This window comes from Dipodomys spectabilis, unplaced genomic scaffold (genome assembly GCF_019054845.1).
Source record: "Dipodomys spectabilis isolate Male_0828 unplaced genomic scaffold, ASM1905484v1 ptg000054l, whole genome shotgun sequence".
Taxonomy (NCBI): domain Eukaryota; kingdom Metazoa; phylum Chordata; class Mammalia; order Rodentia; family Heteromyidae; genus Dipodomys; species Dipodomys spectabilis.
In genome coordinates this window covers 139,898-156,252 of record NW_024870731.1, presented here as the reverse complement: position 1 = coordinate 156,252, position 16,355 = coordinate 139,898, and the positions used below count along the sequence as shown (strand labels likewise).

At 43.8% G+C, this 16,355-nt stretch overlaps 1 long non-coding RNA gene across 1 annotated transcript in view; it reads left to right on the top strand.

Annotated features, from left to right (window-relative positions):
• Positions 1-15,890, top strand: part of LOC122108053 — a 52,992-nt gene extending 37,102 nt beyond the window's left edge. The window contains exon 2 of the long non-coding RNA XR_006147460.1: positions 14,774-15,890. This is a non-coding gene — a long non-coding RNA (uncharacterized LOC122108053). The remainder of the gene's footprint in view (positions 1-14,773) is intronic.
• The last annotated feature ends 465 nt before the right edge of the window (positions 15,891-16,355 follow it).

Genomic DNA, 16,355 nt, shown 5'->3' with positions numbered 1-16,355 from the left:
TCTCCAATCAACCAGCTAAAAGCTGGAAGTAAAAGCGTGTCTCAAGTTTAAAGCCATGAATACAAAAGCTCAGAGACAGCATCCAGACCTTGACTTTAATCCTTAGAGCTGGAGAAGAAGGAGGAGGAAGAGGAGGAGGACGATGAGGAAGAGGAGGAGGAGCAGGAGGATGAGGAGGAGGAGGAGGAGGATGATGATGATGATGATGATGATGATGATGATGATGAGGAGGAGGAGGAGGAGGAGGAGGAGGAGGAGGAGGAGGAGGAGGAGGAGGAGGAGATGGAGGAGGAGGTGAGGACCATGAGGACAAGGAGGAGGAGGAGGAAGAAAGCTGTTGGTGGTCACAGTTTCCAAATGAAGATTTGAATTTCCAGTTTGTCTTATGTTTTTTGTTTTCTTTTGTTTATGTAGTACTGAGGCCTCAAACCCAGGGCCTCATGCATGCAAGTACTCTACCACTAAGCCACATTCCAAGCCCATCCAGTTTGTCTTAATATAGCTAGAAATGTGTCCACATTGTCCATCATTAGCTCAATGTGGTATCAACTATAGCTAAACTAGCTGCCTCCTCTTATTTTCTTTTTCTTCCTCCTGCCTCCCTCCCTCCTCCTTCCTTCCTTCCTTCCTTCCTTTTCATATCAGTATAGGACTTGATCTCTGTGCCTTTCATTCATACTTGGCTTTTTTGCTCAACACTGACACTCCATCACTCTGTCACTTGAGCCACATCTCCACTTCTGGCTTTTTGCTGAATTAACTACAGCTCAAAGTCTCTTTGGATTTGTCTGTTCTGGCTGGATTCAAATTGTGATTCTTAGATCTCTGCCTCTTGAATAGTTAGTGTTATAGCATGAGGCACACCTTCTGGCTAGCCTCTTTTTCTTTTCTTTTCTTTTTTTTTTTGTCAGTTGTGGGGCTTAAACTCTGGGCCTGGGCACTGTCCCTCTGCTCTCCAGCTCAAGGCTAGCACTCTACCACTTGAGCCACAGCGCCACTTCCAGTTTTCTGTGTAGTTTATTGGAGATAGGAGTCTTAATTGCCGTTCATGCCCAGGCTGGCTTTGAACCGTGATCCTCAGATCTCAGCCCCTTGAGTAGCTAGGATTACTGGCAGGAGCCACCAAATCTGGCTAGACTACTTTTCTTTATTTTCTTTCTTTTCTTTTGATTGGTTGAGGGGCTTGAACTCTGGGCCTGGGCACCGTCCCTCTGCTCTCCAGCTCAAGGCTAGTGCTCTACCACTTGAGTCACAGTGCCACTTCCAGTTTTCTGAGTGGTTTATTGGAGATAGGAATCTTATACCCTTTTGTGCCCAGGCTGGCTTTGAACCTATATCCTCAGTTCTCAGCCTCCTGAGTAGCTGGGATTACAGGCAAGAGCCACCACGCCTAGCTAGACTCTTTTTCTTAAGCCACTTCTTAAGTAGTAGCTGTCTCATTAGCTCTTTCTGTCTCTCTCTTTCTCACTCATTCTCTTGGCTGTACTGTGATTTGAGCACAGGGCTTTGTGCTTGCTAGGCAGATATGCTGCCATTTCAGTTCTACCCTGTCTGCCTTTTAGGGTTATTTTCTTGGATAGAGACTTCTTGTTTTATACCAGACTTCAATCCTCCTACCTCTATCACCCCAGTAACTTGGATTAGGGATAAGCACCACCATGCTTCACTTGTTGGTTGAGATGGGTAATGGGTATCTATGCTTTCTGCCTGAGATTCCTTGGACTTGGAATTGCCCTTACCTCTAACTACTACTAAATAGCTGGCTCTGTAACCATTTATTTATTTATTTTTTTGGGTCCGGTCGTTGGGCCTGAACTCTGGGCCTGGGCGCTGTCCCTCAGCTCTTCAGCTCAAGGCTAGCACCCTACCACTTGAACCACAGCGCCACTTCCGGCTTTTTTTTTTCTTTTTGCTTATGAGGTGCTGAGGAATCGAACCCAGGGCCTCAGGCATGCAAGGCAAGTGCTCTATCACTGAGCCACCTTCCCAGCCCCCTGGCTCTGTAACCATGTATCAGCTTTTCCATCCCTTAGCATTCTCCCCCCACCTCCAATACTTGAACTTTGGTTCACACCATTTCTCTAGGCAGTATGAAGGTGTAGGGTCTAACTGCTGATCATATTCTAGTCCTGATTTTTCCCTTGCTATTTTCTGATAGGGTCTTACTTCCTGTCCTGGCACATGGCTGGACACAATCTTCCTATGAGAAGCTTTTCTATAGCTAAGACAACAGTTGAGTGCCACAGCCTCCAGCTTTTTTTTTTTTTTTAATACGGGGGCTCTTGAGCTTCTTTTCTGTTCTAGCTGGCCTGGAATGGCAGATCTGGTCCCTCAGTCTCCCAAGAAGTAGGATTACAAGTGTGAGTGATCAACCTCTGTCTCTTAAGACAAAAAAGCTCAGGGCTCTCCACAAACTGCAATCCTTCCCCATGAACTCTCATTCTATCAGTTTGCTCAGTAATGGCAGTGCCAACATCCTGCTAATATTTGTGTTCAAGACCATAAGACTTGTTATGGTATCCTGAGGCCTAAGCCAGACTATATCTGTGTGTCCTCAACCTTTTTTTTTTTTTTTTTTGCCAGTCCTGGAGCTTGAACTCAGGGTCTGGGCACTCTCCTTGAGTAGCACTCTACCACTTGAGCCACAGCACCACTTCTAGCTTTTTCTGTTTATATGGTGTTGAGAAATCCAAGCCAGGGCTTCATGCATGTGAGGCAAGCAACTCTACCACTAAGCCACATTCCCAGCCCCTTCACCATTCTTTAAACTGTGTTCAAACAATTATGGTCAGGCATCTCCATGCAGATTTTCTTGATTGTCTCTCTAAAGGTCCCTCTGTGTGTATTCAGCTCCTCACTATGGCTTTCAGATTCGATCCTAATGACCTCAGTGCCAGAAAGCACTGAAAAATCTCCATTTGGAAATGTTGCCACCAACTTGAAATAGCAGCTAAGGGCTCTGTTTGAAAAAGGAATGAATACAGACACATGTAAAAGAAAGTAGTCTGGGTACTCAGGGTGATTTTGTTTTTTATTTTTTTTATTTTTTTTTTATTTTTTATTTTTTTTATTTTTATTTTTTTATTTTAAGCTACTATACAGAGGGTTACAGTTACATGAGTGAGGTAATGAGTACACTTCCTCTTGAACATTGTTACCCCCCTCCATTGTTTTCCCCCTACCATCCCCTCCCTCCCTCCCTTCCCCGAGGTTCTTTTCTTTTTTTTTTTTTTGATTGTGATTAAATGACTACATAATTTCAAAGTCACAAGTTCATTCTAACTTCCCTGGAGCAAATTGTCTACCACAGTCTGTAATATATAACAGTGTTCACATGTTATATACCATATTTGTGATCAGCAGCATGGGGATATTTAGTAGTGGTTCAACCAGATGAGCGGGAGTTCTTTGTTTCTTAAGTCCTGTTAGTTTTGTCGTATCACCTAACCTTTTGGATTTAGCATCCACTTATCAGGGAGACCATGTACCGTTTGTCTCTTCGTTCTTGGCTTACCTCGCTCAACATGATTCCTTCTAGCTCCATCCATTTCCCTGCAAATGCCATTATTTTGTCATTTCTAAAGGCTGCATAATATTCCATTGTGTATAGATACCACAGTTTTTGGATCCATTCATCTGTGGTGGGGCATCTGGGTTGTTTCCATATCCTAGCTATTGCGAACAGTGCTGCAATAAACATGGAGGTGCATGTGTCCTTGTATATTGGTTCCTGTTGTTCAGGGTAGATGCCTAGAAGTGGTATGACTGGGTCGTAAGGGAGGTCAATCTTTAGCTTTCTAAGGACCCTCCAGACTGCTTTCCAAAGTGGTTGTATAAGTGTACATTCCCACCAGCAGTGTAATAGGGTTCCTCTTTCTCCACATCCCCTCCAGCATTTGTTGTTGGCTGATTTGTGGATGTGGGACATTCTGACTGGGGTGAGGTGGTATCTCAGGGTTGTCTTTATTTGCATTTCCTTCACCACCAGGGATGATGAACATTTCCTCATGTGTTTCTTTATTTCTTCATTTGAGAAGTCCCTCTTTAGTTCCTTTGCCCATTTAGTAATTGGTTTGTTAGGTTTGGGAGGGATTAGTTTCTTGAGTTCCCTGTATATACAGGATGTTAACCCCTTGTCTGATATATTGCTGGTAAATATTTTTTCCCAATTAGTTGGTTGTCTTTCTAGCTTAGTTGCGATAGATTTAGCTGTGCAGAAGCTTTTTATTTTAAGGTAGTCCCATTTGTCGAGTCTCTCTCCAACTTGTTGTGACCCTGGGACTCTGTTCAGGAAGTTCCTTCCTGTGCCTATTAGTTCAAGTGTCTCTCCTACTCTGTCCTGCAGTAGTTTCAGAGATTCAGGTTTAATGTTAAGGTCTTTAATCCATTTTGAGTTGATGTTGGTGCATGGTGATAGGCTGGGGTCCACTTTTAGTTTTCTGCATGTGGCTGCCCAGTTTTCCCAGCACCAGCGGTTGAAGAGGCTGTGTTTCTTCCATTGTGTGTCTTTGGCTCCTTTGTCGAATATCAGCTGGCTGTAGGCCTGTGGATTTATATCTGGATCTTCTATTCTGTTCCATTGGTCTTCGGGTCTGTTTTTGTGCCAGTACCATGCTGTCTTTGTGATTATAGCTCTGTAGTAGAGTTTGAAGTTCGGCATGGATAGCCCTCCCATATTGTCTTTATCCCCTAGAATTGTTTTGGCTATTCTAGGTCTTTTGTTGTTCCATATAAATTTTTGGACTGTTTTCTGTATTTCAGTGATGTACGTCATTGGGATTTTAATAGGAATTGCATTGAATTTGTATATTAGTTTTGGAAGTATTACCATCTTTACTATATTAAGTTGGCCTATCCAGGAGCATGGGAGGTCTTTCCATTTCCTAGTGTCTTCTGCAATTTCTTTCTTTAACTTTTTATAGTTCTCATTAAATATTAGTTCTTTTACATCTTTGGTTAGGTTAATTCCTAAATATTTTATTTTTTGGGAGGTTATTGTGAATGGGGTTGCTCCCTTTATTTCCCTCTCTTCCTGTGCGTTATCAGTGTATAGGAAGGCAACTGATTTTTGTGGGTTTATTTTGTATCCTGCTATTTTGCCGAAGTGACTTATGATTTCTAAAAGTTTGGGGATGGAGTTTTTGGGATCGTGGAGGTATAGTATCATGTCGTCTGCAAAAAGGGATAGTTTAACTTCTTCTTTCCCTATGCGGATCCCTTTAATGTCTTTTTCTTGCCTTATTGCCCTGGCTAAGGGTTCTAGGACTATGTTGAAGAGGAGTGGAGACAGTGGACATCCTTGCCTTGTTCCTGTTTTTAGGAGGATTGGTTGTAGCCTTTCCCCATTAAGTATAATATTGGCTATTGGTCTGTCATAAATGGCTTTTATTGTTTTTAGAAATGTTCCTTCTATTCCTATTTTCTCCAGAGCTTTTAGCATGAATGAATGTTGAATTTTATCAAAGGCCTTTTCTGCATCTGTGGCGATAATCATGTGATTCTTGACCTTGGCTCTGTTGATATGCTGGATTACATTTATTGACTTACGTATGTTAAACCATCCCTGTGTCTCTGGGATGAAGCCTACCTGATCATAGTGTATTATTTTTTTTATGTGTTTCTGGATTCTGTTAGCTAGAATCTTGTTAAGGATCTTTGCATCTGTGTTCATCAAGGAGATTGGCCTGTAATTCTCCTTTTTGGTTGGGTCTTTGCCTGGTTTGGGGATGAGTGTGATATTGGCTTCTTAGAATGAGTTTGGGATAGCTCCCTCCTTCTCTGTTTCTCTGAAGAGCTTGAGAAGTATGGGTATTAGTTCTTCTTTAAAGGTCTTATAGAATTCTGCTGTGAATCCATCTGGTCCTGGGCTTTTTTTTGTTGGAAGACTTTTGATAGCTTCCTGTATCTCATTATAGGATATTGGCTTATTTAATTGGTTAACTTCTTCTTTGCTCAGTTTGGGTAACTTGTATTTCTCTAAAAATGCATCCATTTCCACCAGATTTTCTTCCTTTAGAGAGTATAGCTTTTGAAAGTAGTCTGTTAGAATTGTTTGGATATCTTGGGTACGTGTTCTGATGTTTCCCGTGGCATCCCTAATCCTATTAATATGGGTTTCCTCTCTTCTTTTTTTAATTAATCTTGCCAACGGGCCATCAATTTTGTTTATTTTATCAAAGAACCAGCTTTTTGTTTGGTTTATTTTGGTTATGGTTTTCTGATTTTCTAATTGGTTAATCTCTGCTGTCAATTTGGTTATCTGGCTTCGTCTAGTAGCTTTAGGTCCCATTTTTTCTTGTTTTTCTAGCTGTTTTAGTTGCAACATGAGATTATTTACTTGGTCTGTCTCCATTCTCTTGATGTGGGCACTGAGGGCAATAAATTTGCCCCTCAGGACTGCTTTTGCTGTGTCCCACAAGTTTCTTTGTGAGGTGTTTTCATTTTCATTGAGTTGTAGGAAATGCTTTATTTCTTCTCTGATCTCTTCTGTTACCCAGGTATTGTTAAGGAGTGTGCTGTTCAATTTCCATGTATTAGAGAAATTTCTGCGGTATGCTTTGTTATTGAGAGCTAGCTTGATTCCACTGTGGTCAGATAGGATACAGGGGATTATGTCGATCCCTTTGTATTTGCTTAAGTTCCTTGCATGAACTATGATATGGTCTATTTTGGAGAAAGTTCCATGAGCTGCTGAGAAGAATGTGTACTGTGTTGTTTTAGGGTGAAATACTCGGTAGATGTCAGTTAATTCCGCTTGAAGTATGGCCTCACTTAATTCGGTAGCTTCTTTGCCAATCCTCTGGTTGGTAGACCTGTCCTTTGGTGAGAGTGGCGTGTTAAAGTCTCCTAGTATTATCGTATTGGGATCTATTTTATTCTGTAAGTTTGAGAGCATTTGTTTAACATACCTGGGTGCACCGATATTTGGGGCATATAAGTTGATGATGGTTATATCCTCCTCTTGGATTGTTCCCTTTATTAATATGTAGTGTCCGTCCTTGTCTTTCTGTACTGATTTTAATGAAAAGTTTATTTTGTCAGATATCAGGATAGCTACACCTGCTTTCTTATTGGGGGAATTTGATTGGTAGATCCTTTTCCACCCCTTCACTCTGAGTTTGTTTGTATGTTTGACTGAGAGGTGGGTCTCCTGAAGGCAACAGATGGATGGGTCTTGTTTTCTGATCCAGTCCTCAGTTGGTTTTCTTTTAATTGGCGAATTCAGCCCATTTATATTAAGAGAAAGTATAGAGAGATGCATTGTTGTCCTTGCCATTCCGTTTTCCTAAGTTTTTCTTCTTTCCTTTCCTCCTGTGCTTGCTCAGTTAGACTTTGAGTAATGCCTGTTTGGGGCAGGTCCCAGTTCCTGGTTGCTTTCTTCAGGTTGTGTCCCCCCTCTTAGAATTCTTTGTAATGCTGGCTTAATGTTTATGTATTCATTTAGTTTTTCTTTGCTATTAAAAGTTTTCAGTTCTCCATCGAATGTGAATGCTAGCTTTGCCGGATATATCAGTCTGGGTTGGCAGTTATTGGCTCTCAGGGCTCGTATGGTGCTTTCCCAGGCTTTTCTTGCATTCATTGTTTGTGTGGAGAGATCTGCAGTGATTCTAATTTTTTTCCCGTTGTAGTATAGCTCCTTCTTCATTTTTGCTGCATGCAGGATTGTTTCCTTATTATTCTGATCCATCATTTTTACTATAATGTGCCTAGAAGTGTTTCTCCTGGGATCTTGCTTGTTGGGTGTTCGATAAGCTTTTGTGATGTAGTTAAGATGGTCGTTTTTGAGGTGGGGAAAATTTTCATTGACTATCTTGTTAAGTAGGTGTTGCATTCCCTTGCTCTGGAATTCCTCACCTTCGTCCACTCCGATTATGCGAAGGTTAAATTTTTTAGCATTATCTGCTTGCTCTTGAATTTCCCTTTGGTTTAATTTGAGTGATTTTTCCATACCTGTCACTTTTTGGTCCAGTTTGTGTATTCTGTCTTCTGTATCTGACACTCTACCTTCCATTTCATTCACTCTGTTGACCGTGGCTTCTATTGTGGTTTGCATGGTGGAAATGGATCCCTTTATGGATTCAATGTTGGTTCTCAGAGTACTGATCTCACCTCTCAATGAGGTGAGATCAGTATGCATTACCTCTAATTTGGCGTTTATCTCACTTCTTACTGAGGTTTGTGCAGCTTCTATTTTTGCATCCAACTTTTGTTTGATGTCCTGTATATCTTTTGATAGTTCATCCTTGTGCTCTTTCAATTTCTGATCCATTTCTCGCTTTATTTCTTGAGTCATTGCCTCCAGCAACCCTTGGATGTAGTTTTTGTCTTCCATTCCTGCTTTGTTCCCACTGGGGCTCTCCCCTGCGTGGCTGCTGGCTTTTGAGGTGAGCTTGCTGTCCTGGGTAGTGGTAAACCTTGTGATTTTTCTCTGTGATTTTCGCATGGGGGTTCAGGAGACTGCTCTTCAATCTTGTTTTGGTGTGTCTGTCTTTGCTTGGTTGCTGATTCTGTATTGGTAGAGAGAGTCTGTGCCTGATCTGGATTCTGTTGGGAGCCTATTTCCAGCTGCTATTCTGACTTACTTAGGATTCTCAGCTCTCTGCTGTAGCAATTCCCGCCTTTGGAAGGGTTGAGCAGCCTAGACTGCTTGTGTTTGCTCCTGCGGGTGCTCTTGGGAAGATCAGATGCTCTGGATGCACTCTCCCAAATACTGGAGTCTGCTATGGGCTCCTGATGTGTTTTTGTTTGTTTGTTTTGGGCTGGTTGTGGGCTTGAACTCTAGGTTTGGGTGCTGTCCCTCAGCTCTTCAGCTCAAGGCTGGCACCCTACCATTTGAGCCACAGCCCCACTTCTGACCCTTTTTGCTTTGTTCAGGCGCTGGTCCCCGGGCCTGGTTCCGGCCCCAGCCTGGAGCGCGCTCGTTAGGCCTGTGCTAATGTGTATACCACCTAGGTTATGCAGCCTGGAGGACACAGTTCAAATTTCTTCTACTGTTGGTAGTCTTGACCCAGGGGTGCTGTTCCTGGCTTGGGCATTTAAGCTCCCTTCCAGGGGCGCTCTTGCTCTGGCCTGGCCAGCAGAGTGTGCTCCACCGGCTGGTGGAGCTCTCGAACAGTTCCCAGTTTTAGTGGGTCCTGTGGTCCGGGTGTTGGGGTAGGGAGTCTAGGTCAGGGTCTGGGGATTCCCTCCAGCTCTGGTCTCCCTTGAGGGATTCACTGTCCCCTGTTGGGTACTCACCCTGTAGGTCGTCAGTTGTTGTTGCAATCCGAGTTCAGTTGGGGTGGTTGTGGGCTGGGTTGGGCGGCCCCCCCGCCGGGTAGTTGCGATCGCGATTGGGCGGGTGGTCTGCCGACAGGTCCCTTTGTCGCACTGCTGGTGCCGGGCGGCTTTGGCGGGATGGAGCCTCTCCGCTCCAGTGGAGAGTGAGGGGTGGGGGTGGGATCCTCGTGGAGACTCCCGGCTGGTAGGTTTCTCTGTTCCTGGCGATCCGCTGTTCTGCAATCCGGTACCTGGTGATCTGCAAGCAGCCCCCTGTGTCTCTGGGGCTCCGCCAGCCCCCTCCGGGCCGGCTGGCCGGCGGCTTGGCGCACTGCCGCGCGGCCAGTAAAGGTTGGGGGAGGGGTCTTCGCTCTTCTCTGTTCTGAAATTCTTCTTTTCCTCTCTTTCTTTTTTTGTTATTTTCCACCTCTGGTTTTTCTCTGAGTGTTCGTCTTTTTGTTGTTGTCAGTCTCTTGGGGAGATTAAACGTTGGAACTCGAACTCTCTTTTTGGTTGGAGAGAGCTGTGGCGTTTCCCTACTTCCCCGTCGCCATCTTGGTCCCCCCTCCTGATTTTGTTTTTTAGTTCAAAAGCTATGACATGTAGGCTTGTTCTAGCATTTTACTAGCATAGCACCACCTCAGTGTCTTGACTAATGTCATTATACTATTATTTGTAATTGGGGGATTATGTAAGAGAGCTGTCCCAGGAAGGCCTTCTGCACGGAGGTAAAACTGCCTATTGAGGAGTTTGTCCACACCTCCATGTCTAGGACTTTAAGTTTCTTCAGCTTTGGGCACTGTGTAGCATGGTCTGGAGAGAGCATCCATCAGGACTTTATACCCAGCTTCCTTCATGCAATATTGTGTCTGAGAAAGACCGTGCACACAGCATGTACCATGGGAAGATTCTGACCATAACACAATGCTGGTTAACTTACTTCCAGAGAATGGAGGAACACAACTAAGCTTATCTCAGAAGGGATTATGGCTGGATGCTGGTGGCTCATACTGTATTCCTATCCACTTAGGAGGCTGAGATCTGAGAACTGCTGTTCAAAGACAGCCTAAGCAGGAAACTCTGTCAGCCCTTATCTCCAGTTAATCACCAAAAAGCTGGAAGTGGAGCTGTGGCTCAAGTTGTAGAGGGTCAGAGCTTTGAACATAAAAGCTAAAGGAGGGTACTCAGGTCCTAAGTGCAAACCCAGAAGTCTGGAGTCTTTGGTAAGTACAGGATCTACTGTTGTTCCTTTGGGGACATGTGAAGAAAATTGAGATCAGCCAGCACAACACACAACCTTGCTGTCTGTGACAGAATCCAGATGGAGAGAGGAGCAGTAAGGTGTGATCTGGGCTACTGCTGGAATACAGAAGCTGGTGGTGCGTGAGCTGCAAAGAATGACATTGCCACATTTGTTACGAAATGGAAAGACTTGGAAAAAAATTATATTAAGTAAGCCAAGCCCAAAGAAACATAGGTCCCATGGTTTCCCTTATTTGCAATAACTAGTGTATGTCTGAGACAAGCAGAAAAGGTCAAATAAGTTGATGTTAGGTGAAATGAACCCCAAGATATGTATTGAAATATTTTTTCCTTTCATGCAATTGTTTCTTACATATTTATAAGATGATTTCTTTGTTGCCTTGTATGTCCCTCCCCTACAGTATAACCCCTGCTTTCACTGTATTTGATGTTGGTATAATTTGTGGAGGGGAAGGGCAAAAACAAACTGTTTAAATAGGGATACAGGTGGACCCATTGCACCAATGAGATATACAAGTCGTTATGTCGATAAATGAACTTTATGACTTTGGCAGTGTGGGGGGGGGGGCAGGGGTGGGATGGGGAGATGGGAAGGGATGGGAACGGGAAACAAAGGAGGGGGCAACAATCCTTGATAAGAAATGTACTCATTACCTTGCCCATGTAATTGTAACCCCTCTCTACGGTATTTTCACACACACAAAAAAAGACTAACCATAGGAATGCAGGAAACAATATTTTTTTTGGAAACAATATATTTTTTTTAAACTGTTTTTGACTCTACAGCTGCTCTTTCCAGGAACTTGACCTACCTCTTCATTTTCCATTATCTGGGGTTGTGTTTCTCAACCCTTTGTCTATCTGGCAGTCGTTAGGGGTATAATTGCAGTTTTGATGGTGAGTTTTCTGAGAACTTTAATAAAAACGGTTTTTTTTCCGACAAGTGTTTGTCCCTTAAGTGGCTAACTTGTGTTCTTCCTTAACACCGGCTGGCACCAGGTCCAGTTATTCCTCCTTCCCTGTAAAGGGTTGTAATTGGGAACTTTTATGGCCCATGGCCAATATGTGTTCTCCTATGTCATTCATCTTAACTGACCTTGTCACCTTGTCAGCTTTTTGCCTGATCTTTCCAAAAGTCAAAGCCATCCTGTTCCTACAGGCAACCAGAGACATCACTTACATTGCTCTGTCTTGCCCAGAACACTAAAAGATCTCCTCTTCAGGGATTCCTTGATGCCCCCAGTCCAGCAGGAAGTTGCCAAAAGAGCCCAAGACACCCGTTGGCTCTGGTACCTTTAACTATTTCTGCCACCCCTTCCTCATATTACTTTGATCCGAAAGAGGAAAAGTATTATACTCCCCTCCTCCAGGATGCCTGGAGTCATGCTGTCTCCAATCTGAGATAGAAAAGGCAATTTCAGGTCTTTGATAGCCCCTTCTGGAAATCAATCCCTCCATGGCATATTCCTCTCTTGGGGTACTAACAACAGTTTCTGCCTTTTATTAATTGTATCTTACATTTTAGATAACTATTGCCATGGAAAAAGGAGGACCTTTACCAACCAAACTGTCAAGCGGATGCTTCTTGGCTGGTACCTGGCCAAGCATCAAAGCAGAGACCCCCTGACTACTTCACCCTTTTACAGTAGAAGTAGCTCCAGAAGAAATGACCTCTGCCCATACCCCTTGGCCTGGTACCCCCTATTTTTATTAAACAACAGAATGGGAAATGTAAGCAATATGCCCACCTTTGGTCCTCAGCTCCACCCAAAAACCTGAGCTTCTCCCTGCCCTGGAGTTCCCACCATACAGGTGGCCCTTCCCTCTCTCCACCCATACCCACCTGAACTCATCTACCTCACTTCTTATCTCCCAGACCCTCCTGCTACCTGGATGGGGACAGTGACCATGTGCTCCCTCTTGGGGGAAATATGGCTCCTCTAATAAATCTTATAATAATCTTTCTCCTGTGCCTGCCTGCCTCTGTGTGGTCTCTTGGGATGGATGTGTAGGATCCTCCTTCAGACACAAAGTTATGTACAGCAAAGTTAAATGTCAGCAAGCTGACAGGCTGCCCCTGTTGGGTAGAATGCAGCAGCCTGTCTGTGTGTAGGGAAGTGTCTTATAAGACCAGGGACCTCAAGGTGGGGAATATTCTGCAATTGCAGTTGGACACAGAAGACAGCAGGTAGCCAGGGTGGGTCAGGCCTGGGTGGACAACATTCCACCGGTGCAGCTGGAAGCTAGAGATGCATGTAGTTTTGGGACTGGGGTGGGGGTTAACAAATGTGGCCAGGCCTGGTCTAGCTACCTGATTTCAGGGAAAGGATTGAGGACATAAAATAGAGGCTTCCAAGCCAAAATGGAGGAGGACATGCTAACACTTCCACTTAGCCACTCCTTGGTCAGTGCTGACCTAGGACAGGTCAGGGGTAAAACTGAACTGAGCAAGAAGCTACAGAGGAGGGAGCTAAGTCAGACATTCCATCTTCAGGTTGCCTTATCACTTCACACTGGGTTTCAGAAGTGACTCTCCCTTTCTCTCTCTCACTGGTCTCAGACACTGAAAGAATTTGGGTAGATGCATTTAATAACTGTTTCTGAGCTTGGCACTAGTGGCTCACATCTATAATCCTAGCTACTTAGGAGGCTGAGATCTGAGGTTCAAAGCCAGCCAGGGAAGGAAAGCACATGAGAAACACTTACCTCCAATGAACTTCCAAAAAGTCAGAAGTGGAGCTGTGGTTTAAATGGTAGCATGCTGTGAAGTGAGGAGGCCAAGTAACTTCTTGCAGCCACCCTGGTGGCTCTTGCTGGGTGGAGGGAATTCTTTACCCAGTGCTAAAATGCCTAGAGGTGAGAGAGGCCATCCATTGAATTGCAGATGCCTAGCTCAAGGTGAGCTAGGAGAACTCTGCTTCAGAGAAATGCAAATATCATAGCCTTAGGAAAGCTTTGCATAGAGGCTGCTCTGATTCTGCCTTAATTACCTCCTTAAATGGCTTGAAGCACCTGCCTCTGAATAGCCTTTAAGTTTATCCCTATCTGGAAGATTGAGTTGTTTCTTGCCTAGATGGAAAAGTTCTGCTGTGCCGAGTTTGTATCTGAGTATGTCTATATAAGGCCTGCTTTTGTTAAGGCTCTAGCATGGTTCAGGGCTGCTGGTCTTTGAGACAGGAGTGCACCGTGTAGTCTCCAGCCTTTTAATAAAGACACTGGATTTGACTTCTCAGAATATGACTTCTCTGTTTTCTCACCATACAACACTAGCCTTGAGGAACAAACAAAAACACAAAAAGTTCCAGGACAGCATGCAAGCCATGATTTCAAGCCCCAGGACCAGCACAAACAAGTACTAATTCTTAGTCTTGTGTCAGAAAGTACATCTGAGGTATGGCACAGTGCTAAAGTACTAGCCAAGCAAGTTCCAAGGTCCTGAGTTCAAACACCAGAACAACCAAAACAGAGGAACTATAATTTCCTCAGGCCACCATTAAATGCAATGGTGTTGCTGCACCTAATGGTAGGAATTGAGACCCCCCACCCCCACCCCACCCCACCCCACCACAGGGATGATCCTCCTCACTCAGCTGCTCTAGGCACAGTTGATCACTTCTTCCTCCTGGATGACAGTCCTGGGATAGACTTCTTTTAAAGCACTGTGAGATCAGTCTTCTACTTGCATTCAGACAGTCAATGCATCACGGAATACCATCACAGATTTTGGGAATAAAGAATGCTGTGTGAACTTGAGGATACATCCTGTAACCTAGACAAAATAAGGAGCAACTGCTGGCATGCATAGCCTGTGGTTCCTTATGTGGCCTCCAGGGGGCAGTGCTGCCTACCCCAGAAAACTTTTATCGTTAAAGCTATCTGCTCAGCTTTTCCTTCTTGCAGCTGGCAGAGTTCTTTTCATTTAGATAAGAATAAGGGGCGGGGGGGGGGGCGGTGAGGGGGGAACCCTCCAGGCTCATTGCAACAGTTTTGTGTTTGTGTCCAGCAAACTTTCAACACACCTCCCTTTGCCAAGCTCTTGCTTTCTATAGCCACTGGCCCTTCAAGAACACAACATCTTGACTGCTCAGTCAAGCTTCTTGTGCTCCTTTCAGCACTAGGGATGCATTCCCCCCCCCCCCCCCCCCCCCAATGAGTACATTTCCTGTTGTCTCCAACCCTCAGGGTCTAATTATGTATGCTTAAGTTCCATTGTCAAGTTTGTGATGATTTAAAGACCTGTCTGATTTTCCAGGAGATGCTACAGCCCAGTTGGTGACCCAGCCTGATGTTCACATCACTGTCTCAGAAGGAAATTTTCTGGAGCTGAGGTGCAACCATTTCTATGGTGCGGCAGTTTTCCTCTTCTGGTACATCCAGTATCCCAGTCAGGGCCTGCAGCTTCTTCTCAAGTATAGTTTAGGAGACCCTCTGGTTCAAGGCCTCAAAGGCATTGAGGCTGAATTGAAGAGGAGTGACTCTTCCTTCCACCTGAGGAAATACTCGGTGTATGTGAGTGACTCACCTGAATACTTTTGTGCCTTGAGTGTCACAGTGCCTGGGACTGTAAGAGCAGCTGAACAAAAACCAGCCACCTAGAGGACATTCCAGAAGCTCAAGTCTCTCTGTGGTGTTTTGAACACTTGCTTTGTAATGGGCAATGAGGAAAGGCGGGCTGAGCAGAAACCACTCCCCTTTACAGGATTCTGCAGTTCTTGCTGCAATATCCCACGTCTGGTGAACCTTCTTAGACAATTTAATTTGCACACACTCCATACACCATAGTCTATGTTGAAAAACACTTAATGTAAATTGTGTAATCATAATGCTTTGCTACAATGATTCTTGTTGAGTGAAGATACTCAACAACTTATAGGTCATTGTTCTTACAAGGTTTGAAGCTATAAGTCATGTAATTGTGAATCAAATGCTATAAACAATGATTATTTAAATATGAGAAGTCTTGGTAGGCAACACTAGAACATTCACCAATTTGTTATTTAATATCAAATTTGTTATTTAATAACATTATTTATCACACAATACATATATTTGTAAGTTCATTATATCTACATACATAAATATGTATATTTCCAGTCATCTGAATGTTGTGAAAATAATTAGATATAACTTTGGTGGAATATCAAAGGTAAGAGAATGCTTGTATTTGGGAAACAGACTAGAACATGAATTTAAAAAGTAGAATGTTAGAAGTTGAAATTTTTTTATGTATAGTTATGACTCTAATTGCTTTTCTGTGATTGATTTCATATAATGGAATACTGAAAATAGATCCTATGTTAGTTTTCTAATGGTGCCATAGTAAACTATGGCTGGGTGAATAAACTTAACAGAAGTGTACTTTCTCACTACTAAGGAGCCTGGAAACCATGGTCAAGGAGTCAACAGAATTCATGTCTCCTGAAGCCGCACTTTGACTTACAGATGGCTGCATTATCAATATTATCAATCGGTTCCACATGTTCTTTCTGAGGATATACATGACTGTGCCCATTTAAGACTGGATGTATTTAATAAGAGTCCATTAATTGCCCTTTTATGCCCTATATTCAAATATAGTCACTTTCTCAGATTCTTTTTTTTTTTTTTTTGGGGGTCCAGTCATTGGGCCTGAACTCTGGGCCTGGGCGCTGTCCCTCAGCTCTTCAGCTCAAGGCTAGCGCTCTACCACTTGAGCCACAGCGCCACTTCCGGCTTTTTTCTTTTTTCTTATGTGGTGCTGAGGAATCGAACCCAGGGCCTCATGCATACAAGGCAAGCGCTCTACCACTGAGCCACCTTCCCAAGCCCATTCTCAGATTCTCAGTGTCAATCCT